Source organism: Myotis brandtii, unplaced genomic scaffold (genome assembly GCF_000412655.1).
Source record: "Myotis brandtii unplaced genomic scaffold, ASM41265v1 scaffold120, whole genome shotgun sequence".
Lineage (NCBI taxonomy): Eukaryota > Metazoa > Chordata > Mammalia > Chiroptera > Vespertilionidae > Myotis > Myotis brandtii.
This window is the reverse complement of record NW_005354174.1, coordinates 5539228-5549216: the sequence shown is the minus strand read 5'-3', so window position 1 is coordinate 5549216 and position 9989 is coordinate 5539228.

Below are 9989 nucleotides of genomic sequence, written 5' to 3'. Positions count from 1 at the left end.
GAAGGCCGATGCTCTATCCACTGAGCCAAACCGGTTAGGGCTTTCAAATATATTTTTATTAATTTCAGAGAGGAATAGAGAGGAAGAGAAAAATAGAAACATCAATGATGAGAGAGAATCGTTGATTGGCTGCCTCCTGCAAGTCCCCGACTGGGGATCAAGCCCCTAACCCAGGCATGTGCCTCCTGATCAGGAATTGAACCTGTGAGCTCCTGGTTCCTGGACCCATGCTCAACCGTTGAGCCACACAGGCTGGGCAATGGTAACATTCTTTTACTTTGTGATTGTGTTATCCAAAAGGAAAAGAAAAAAGAATTTTTAACAATGATCCAAATAAAGTTTGTAAGATAATTTTCAATGGTAATGAATTGGTTCCTGGAGATTTGATTAAAGAGAAAACTAGGTCAATTGAAGCAGAGTCCAAATGAGGCAGAAAGCAAGTCCATAGAAGCGGGGGGAGGAAGTTGTGGAACAAGAGATACAGTAAAAGAAAAAAATTTTTTAAAGTATCAAAATCACAAACAAAAACAAGTCAACAAATCACCTTGCATATTTGCTGTGGAAATTTACATATATATATATATTAGAAAAGGGACTAAAAATTTCACTCCACTAATTGCTAGTAATAGTATAGTTGAGAGTAACTTTGTTGCTGATGGATGAGGGGCACTGATGAAAGAACTTTTAAAGCATATCTATAATTCCCCCCATTCCTTGTGCCACTTGTTTATTTTTTATTAATTTTTAATATATATGTTTATTGATTTCAGAGAGGGAGAGAGATATAGAAACATCAATGATGAAAGAGAATCATTGATTGGCTGCCTCCTGCATGCCTTACACTGGGGACCAAGCCCACAACATAATTGGACAAATTATGTAACCTCTGGCCTCTAGTTTCCAGAAAATAAGGCATACCCCAAAGTGGTGCTGTGAGGGTTAAGTGGGATAATGTCTCAAAATCAATATGCTTAATCATTAACATTTTAAGTTACTGTTGAAAAAAATTTAATACTGAAGAAAACTTCTAACACAAAGATGTTCATGAACTGTTATTTATAATAGGAAAAATTTTGGAAACAAACTCAGAATCCTTTTGATGGAATACTATGCAGCCATTACATTGTGAGAATGTATTGTAGAATCATAGACGAGAGAGCACTGGACAGAAGTGTGGAAGTGGCGTCATCTTGCCTATATGTAAATACATCGCTAAAGTCCCTGGGCCTCTCCAGCCTGTGGGTTTAAATGAGACCACATTCACCTTGTACCCAAATTTCTCTGTCTCATTGCCCCCACCTGCTCCTGCAGACCACTGCAAAGGCCCTGGGGGCCCTAGGGAGTTGCTGGAGTACATCTGCTCCTCCCCCACTGCCCCAGTTTTCATAAATGTCTGGCCTTGATAGACACAGCCTCTCTCTCTCTCTTTTTTTTTTTAAATAGATTTTTATTGATTTCAGAGAGGAAGGGAGAGGGAGAGAGAGATAGAAACATCAGTGATGAGAGAAAATCATTGATCAGCTGCCACCTGCATGCCCCACACTGGGGATCGAGCCCAAAACCCGGGCATGTTTCCCTGACCGGGAATGGAACAGTGACCTCCTAGTTCATAGGTTGATGCTCAACCACTGAGCCACGCCAACTGGGCGACACAGCCACTCTTTTTCCAGGCCTTTGCCCTTGCAGATACTTCACAAAGGACACCCCCTGTGGGGCAACCCACCACCTGGTTTGCCTGGACCTGGGATGGGTTCCTGGGATGCAGGACCTTTTGTGCTAAAACTGGAAGAGTCCTTGGCAAACTGGGATAAGATGGTCACCCTCTCTCACTGTGCAGGGTGCTTCCAGGGCAGCACAATTTTAGGTCTCCAAGTGGGGTTTCTCAGCTGGAGTCAGGCTGTGTCCTCCCAAAATAAGGAAGATGGATTGCACAGAGGACTGGGTGAGCAGAATCTCTGTTTGAATTCACACTTGTATCCCTGGTACCAGGGAAGTAAGAACACTCATCGAAAGCTTGCTTGAAAAACAAACGATCAGGGCACAGGTCTGGACAAGAGATGCTGGTTTGGGAAACATGAGCTCATTGGGTGGCAATGGAAGTCCTGGGAGTGGGCTAGAGGGTCCAGGGGATGTGTAATGAGGACAGAGCCTGAGAATAGAGACATTTGAGCCAATAAATAAATGGAAACAAGAGAAACGGGGGGAGAGGGGGGAATGGCCAAGAAGATAGGAAGAAAACTAAGATTTGAGATCGGCACGTTTGGGGGCACAGTTTCCTCAATCTGTCCTTGGTTTCCCTTTGCCTATGCCTTATCGAAAAGCCAGTTGATACTGACGTATCATTCTCTGTATCATTGCATAGATTTCTCTTCACCTTCTTCCAGCTCCTGAGATGTAAGTGACTCCCCAAGACCTGTGTGACATCTGCTCTCTCTCTGTACTCTCTTCCATAATACTTTCATTTACCCACACGGCCACCATGTTCATGTCAGCGAGGCTGCTTCCCAAATTAAACCTCAGTTGCAATCTCTCCAGGGCTTCAGTCCACATTTCAAAGTGGCTCCAGGACATTCCCACCTCATTTTCCCATCAATCAGCCAAATTCAGCCTACTTAAGTGTGAAACAGCCGGATCAGAGTCATAGACGGTAGCATTGGAAAGACCCATAGAGATGATTATCTAATCCAGACCTGCCCAGCTAGCGATGGCACACACTGGTGCTCAGGGCATGAGATGTGGGGGGTGGATAGGGCTATCTCCCCCCCGCCCTTAGCCCTCAGAGTGGCTGGGGTCTCTGGACCAGTCACCTCTGTTCATGTGGCCTCACCCTCATATGGCTGCCCTAAGATAGCGGGCAAGAGGCCACCATTGGCAGCCAGATGCGCATCATTGCCTGCATGGAGATGCGGGGGGGATTTGTGTCCCAAGGACTGAAGGAGTATGAGGAGCAATCCAGTGGGGAGGGAGATGTGAGTGAGTGTGGGGGTTCTGATGCAGGCAGCTTAGAAACTCTACATTTACATATGTTTTATATTAGATAATTTTGTCTGTTTGTGGCCAATGTGCCACAAATGATGTCCAACCTGGGAGGTGACTGTTCTAAAAATGCCTGTATGCCCTAGTCGGTTTGGCTCAGTGGATAGAGTGTTGGCCTGCAGACTGAAGGGTCCCAGGTTCCATTCCAGTCAAGGGCACATGCCTGGGTTGTGGGCTCAATCCCCAGTAGGGGGTGTGCAGGAGGCAGCCAAGCAATGATTCTCTCATCATTAATGTTTCTATCTCTCTCTCCCTTTCCCTTCCTCTCTGAAATCACTAAAAATATATTTCAAAAATAAAAATAAAAATGCCTGTATGTTCTATAAATTAGAACTTAATTGTTATTTTGAAAATCCAGAAAAAGTTTGGATCTAAAATCCACAAGGAATTTTTATAAGTTCATTTGTCAATGAAAGGGAAGAGCTTTAAATATGATAAATATTATTTGTACTGTTATAAATATATGAATGTTTATGAAAGATGGTTAAAATTTTTTTTTTATCTACTGCTGCAGACAATTCTTGTCATTTAAAGAGATCATTGTTAGAGTTGTGATTAGGAATTGCATGAGCTATTTAATGTTTTTTTTTAAATATATTTTTTATTGATTTCAGAGAGGAAGGGAGAGGGGGAGAGAGATAGAAACATCAATGATGAGAGAGAATCATTGATCAGCTGCCTCCTGGAGGCCCTCTACTGGGAATCGAGCCTACAACGGAGGCATGTGCCCTTGACTGGAATCAAACCAGGGACCCTTCAGTCTGCAGGCTGACGCTCTATCCACTGAGCCAAACAGGCTAGGGCTGCATGAGCTATTTAAAACACAAACCTGGGAATATAAAGTTAGGGACCAGGATTCAAGTTCAAGTTTCTCATTTAATAAAAAAGGGATTTTTGGAATGTGTTACAAATTCACTATTTACTATTTTGTCTAACACTATATATTTCATTTTAATTTTTATTGTAATTACATTCTATAAAGAAAACATTTTATTGTTACCACATCTAATATGCCCCTCTAATTATTTCTTAGTTTTCATTGGGTTCTATGATGTGAACGGGTTGGAAAGTACAGCTCTAACCCAACCCCCTTAACTTATTTGTGAGGAACTGGGGCCCAGTCAGGGTTGGGTGACCTGTCTAAGGTCACAGAGCTCATCACTTCCTTCCTAAACCAGCTGTCCTGCTGACTTTGAGTCTTTTTTTATTTTTATTTTTATTGATTTCAGAGAGGAAGAGAGAAATAGAAACACCGATGAGAGAGAATCATTGATTGGTTGTCTCCTGCACACCCCCTACTGGGGATCGAGCCCACAACCTGGGAATGTGCCCCTTGACTGGAATCGAACCCAGGACCCTTCAGTCCCCCTGCTGATGCTCTAACCACTGAGCCAAACCAGCTAGGGCGACTTTCTGAGTCTTAACTGCAGCTCTGTGATACATCACACTCCAAGTTACCCAAGTCTAAGTTAACTCCCATTAACGTCTCTGTGTGTGTGTGTCATATCCCAGCTGATCTATCTCCCCTCCCAGACTGAAGGAATCCTCCGGGTTATGGGAGCTGGATGGCCAGGCACTCCCCATCCTGGCCTCTCCTGCAGTTAGATGAGTACTCAGCACATCCCCCTCAGCCTGTGAACTGGAAGCTAGCAGTACTGTGGAGCAGTGCCCAGTGCCCAGCGTGGGTGATATCACCAGGACAAGCTGGGCCTTGTGCCAGGGAGCAACAGCATGCTGTCCTCACTAGTTTTGTAGCCTGATTTCGGACAATTCCTGGTTGCAAATCTCCAAACCTGGAAGAACCAAATTGATAAAGAAATGGGAACCAAAGTGGTTATAGGCCATAGGCCAGGGGTCCTCAAACTACGGCCCGAGGGCCACATGCAAATACAAATATTGTATTTGTTCCCGTTTTGTTTTTTTTACTTCAAAATAAGATATGTGCAGTGTGCATAGGAATTTGTTCATAGTTTTTTTTATACTATAGTCCGGCCCTCCAATGGTCTGAGGGACAGTGAACTGGCCCCCTGTTTAAAAAGTTTGAGGACACCTGCCATAGGCTCTCAGGGAGATGGGGTGGGGTGGTCTGTGTCTGCCTGTCTGTCTAGACTTTTGAGGCTGAAGGTAGAGAAAATGCATCTCATGTTGAGGTCTGAGACTTAAATACCCCATATCAGCTTGCGGCAAAACAATTCAGCAAAATACCCATGCCACTTGGAATGAAAGACAAGTCTTTAAGGAGTGATTGATTGGCTGTGGCAATAGAACTATTATGGATGTGAGGACTTCAAGGACTAGGGGGTGGGAGGGTGGGTTTCTCCCGACATGCTCAATGCCTGGCAGCTCTCTTTGGATTTAGGAGACTACACATACCACATAGAACCCGTTTCCAAGTGCCCTGAAAGCCTGCTGGCGTTGAGCCTCCGCACAGAGCAGAAGTCCTTCAGCAGGTCCAGGCTGCAGAGCAAGGAGCTCTGCTAGTTGGTCCTCAGATCCCAGTGGCTCCAATGGTGCTCTGTGTGCGGCCGCATGCTGGGATGCTGTACAGAGCCCACATCAAGTCCTCAAAAGAGCATCACTGTGGTTGTGTTTCAGGTTTTAGAGCAAAGCCTTGCTCTCTTTGGCTAATAACTATTCTTTTTTTTTTTTTTGGAAACTGGTTTTATTATATATATTTTTAATTTTTTTGTTAATCCTCACCAAGGATATTTATTCCCCATTTATTTTTAGAGAGCATGGAAGGGAGGGAGGGAGATGGAGGGAGGGGGGGGGGAAGAGAGAGAGAGAGAGAGAGAGACACGCTTTGATGTGAAAGAGACACATCTATCGGTTGCCTCCCCCATATGCCCCTACGGGGTTCGGGAGAACCCACAACCCTTGACTGGGAATCAAACTGTGATCCTTGGGTGCCAACACTCTCACCACTTAGTAACACTGTCCAGGACTAGAAACTTGTTTTTAAATTGCTCCTGGGCCCTTCCAAAGAGTGAAAGCCTGGCCATGGAGCACCGGCTGACCAGGTAACCTATGTGGCTTATCATGAACTAAGTGTATGTCCACTTAACCACAGAGTGCCCAGTAGCTCTCCTTTCCTCAAGAGGACATGGAATATAAGAGCAGGTCTGAGCAGGCCCTGAAGAAGGCGCAGACGTGCAACACCCAGGGTGTTTACTCCCGTTTACTGCCACCCTCCCTCAATCCATAATCTTGTGGAAATCTCCCATGACCAGGTGACTAAGGAGGATAACATCTGAGCTCGGTTTACTGCTAGGTGTTAGAGCTGCCTAGGCAAGTGGTCTTTTTTTTTTTTTTAATACATTTTTATTGATTTCAGAGAGGAAGGGAGAGGTAGATAAAAACAATGATGAGAGAGAATCATTGATCGGCTGCCTCCTGCACACCCCACACTGGGGATTGAGCCCAAACCCAGGCATGTGCCCTGACTGGAAATGGAACCGTGACCTCCTGGTTCATAGATCAATGCTCAACCACTGAGCCATGCTGCCGGCCAGGTTAGGCAAGTGGTCTTGAAGGACAATGGTTAAAGGAAATCTTCCCAGTGGGCCGAGCTTTGGGGTGTACTCTTGTGGTTCTTTTTGCCTCGAGAAAGACTCTGTACCATTTCATGAGCCAGGTGGTCAAGGACTTTGGTGAGAAGGAGGTTCAGGAGAGAGGACATAGATGAGGGTCTCAGAACAGAGCTAGGGAGTGTTTGTGTTCTGTATGAATACTTATCAATGTCTCCACTGCTAAAGAGTGTACGAGAAGACCCACTCTAAAATAAAAAATAAAAAAAGGCTCACCCTGTAGACGAAGGGCAAGTTCCTTCCCTAGTCAAGCCAGTGACTACTTATTGGGGTCATGAGTGCATCATGGGCTTCTCCTGGCAAGGCTGACCTCGCTAGCGCCACTACCGAGTGTCTGTTTTAAAGTGAATCATTATAATGGACTAAAGGCCCAGTGCACGAAATTCGTGCATGGGTAGGGTCCCTAGAGGCTGCTGGCTGCCAGCTGGGGCTTTCCTTCCCCCAGCTGCCTGCCACTGAGGCCAGCTGCGAGGAGGGGCCACAGGCAGTTGGCCAGCTGGCCCTGCCCCCTGGTCAAACTCCTGGTCAAACTCCAGGTGGAGGGGACAATTTGCATATTAGGCTTTTATTATATAGGACTAGAGGCCTGGTGCACAAAAATTTGTGCACTGGCGGGGGAGGGGGATGGTGGATGTCCCTCAGCCCCACTTGTGCCCTCTCACAGTCTGGGACCCCTTGGGAGATAACCACCTGCTGGCTTAGGCCCACTCCCTGGGTGGCAGATGGCAGGCCCGATCCCTCAGTGCCTGCCCCGCCACCCCAGGTCACGCACACGGCAGGGCCGATCCAGGGGTTGGGGTGCTACCCCGGGTCGCACACATGGCAGTGCCGACCTGGGGGTTGGGGCACCACCCCGGGTTGGGTCGCACTCGGGTCGCAGACAGCAGGCCTGGATGGCGGCAGGGCAGGCGAGATGGCGCTGTCCCGCCCTGCCTGCAGTATGCAAATTAGCCGCCATCTTTGTTGGCGGTTAATTTGCATATCGCACTGATTAGCCAATGGGAGGCGTAGCAAAGGTATGGTCAATTACAATGTTTGTCTATTATTAGATAGGATTCTTCTGATCATGGAGGGTACAGTGAGTCAACCACATTGGAAAGAGGTTTATACTGAATTTGGATTTGCTTTTCCTACCAGCCCTGCTTTTACCATCATTCTCCTACATGGGTCTACTGAGTACCTTATTTGCCATCATGGTTATCTTACACATCATGGCATCTGTCTTAGTTCAGGCTACTATAACAAATTACCATAGCCTGGGTGGCTGATAAACAACAGAAATTTATTTCTCACAGTTCTGAAGGCTGGAAGTCTTAGATCAGGGTGCCAGCATGGTTGGGTTCTGGTTGCAGACTGCCAACTTCTTACTGTGTCCTCACAAAGCAGAGAGCAGCAAGAAAGCAACCTCTCTCATGCTCTTATAAGGGAATTAATCCCATTCATGCGGGCTCCACCTTCATGATCTCATCTAATCCTAATTATTTCCCAAAGGCTCCACCTCCTAATACCATCACATTGGGTGGCCAGGGGTTCCACATGTGAATTTGGGGGGTGGGGGAGACACAGTCCATAACAGCATCTGACCAAGGGACTAACTTTAGAGAAAGAGGAAACTGGCGGTCAGATTGGCTAGCCCTGTTGTGGAGCCCAATAACCAGAAGCAGCTGGCTTTATGAAATAGTAGAATGTCCCATGGAATACACAGCTCCAGAGACCAGCTGGAAGACAAACAGCTTGAGAGCTTGGATTCCATTTATACTTACAACTAGCGACTCTGGAGGTGTCAATATCCTTCTCAAATGAGCCAGTGTTTCTGTTGCTTGCAATTAAAAACACCAAGAATATAAAAATACCTCTTGTTGTGTCATCTCTAGTAATTTTTTTTTTTTTGTAAATCGGCCTCCTCCACAAATAGCTTATGAACTCTGAAGGCTGTCACCATTTCTAATATTTTTCCTATAGTACATGGGACTGTACTTTACACAGTGCAGGATACGGGTTGCAAACTTGTAGATTCTGGGCTATATCTGAAATGCATGTATTTTGCTCAATCTGAAGTGCTTTTAAAAAATTGACTTAGTTGCCAACATTTTAAAAATCATAAGATTTCAGATGCAATGCCCATTTGCACCTTCTCTTGAAAACTGGAAGATCTAGCCATTTTAAACCCATATTCCCACAGCTTCCCCCTTTTTTTAATCCTCACCCGAGGACATTTTCATTGATTTTAGAGAAAGAGAAACTTTGGTGTGTCTGGGAATTGAACCTGCAACCTTTTGGTGTATGGATACGCTCCTACCAACTAAGCCACATGTCCCAGGGCCCACAGCTTTCTTCTTTAAACAAAACACAGGCACTTCCATTTGACAAAGTCCTCACCTGCCCACTTTATTTACTTTCATTAGTTAACCGGACTCTGAAGGCATGTTTGTCTCCCTTGGTGCTTAACTGAATTATACTGAATAAATTAAATTTTCAATTAATGCTTGTGTTTTACATTTTCTTTTTTTAAAAAATATGTTTGCATTGATTTCAGAGGGAGAGAGAACCAGGAACATCAATGATGAATCATTGCTTGGCTGCCTCCTGCACGCCCCCTACTGGGGATCCAGACTGTAACCCCCGCATGTGCTCTGACCTGGGATCAAATCCCGACCTCTTGGCTTATAGGTCCACGCTCCACCACTGAGCTAAACTTGGCCAGGAATTTTTTTTTTCTTCATCTTTATTGTTGAAACTATTCCAAGTGCCCTCTTTTCCCCCCATTGGCCCTTCCAGCCCTCACCGACACCCGGCCCCAGGCCTTCACCACCCTATTGTCTGTGTTTATGGGTTGTGCATACAAGTTCTTTGGTTAATCTCTTCCCACCCACCCTCCTACCCTCTGAGATTCATTTGCATTTCACATTTGCTTTCTATCCTTGTAACTAGATTGTAGTGAGCCACTCAGTGGACAGAATCCTGTTAACTATATCTTTTTTTTTTTTTTTAGATTTGAGAGAGAGGAAGGAAGGGAGAAACATCGACTTTGTTGTTTCCCTTGCTTGCGCACTCGTACTCGTGGGTTGATTCCGAGTCTCCCTGGTTTGGTCTGGGGGTGCCTATCATTTCATCACCCCGATTCCTCCCCTGGGCTGAGCAGAGGCCCGCTGACGAGTTAGGTGAAAAGAGGCACGTTACTTCCTGGCAACACAGACAGACGTTCTGAAGCAGGTTTGGGGCAGGAAGGCGCTTTCTCCCGGGAAGCTCTCGCGAAGGTGTTTCCAGGGGGGGTCCCAGGAAGAGGACGGAGACGAATGTAGTTCGTCCTGGGGTTTATGCGAGGCTTCCGGGTGGGGTCTCTAGTGGTTGGAGTCCCGGCGCCCC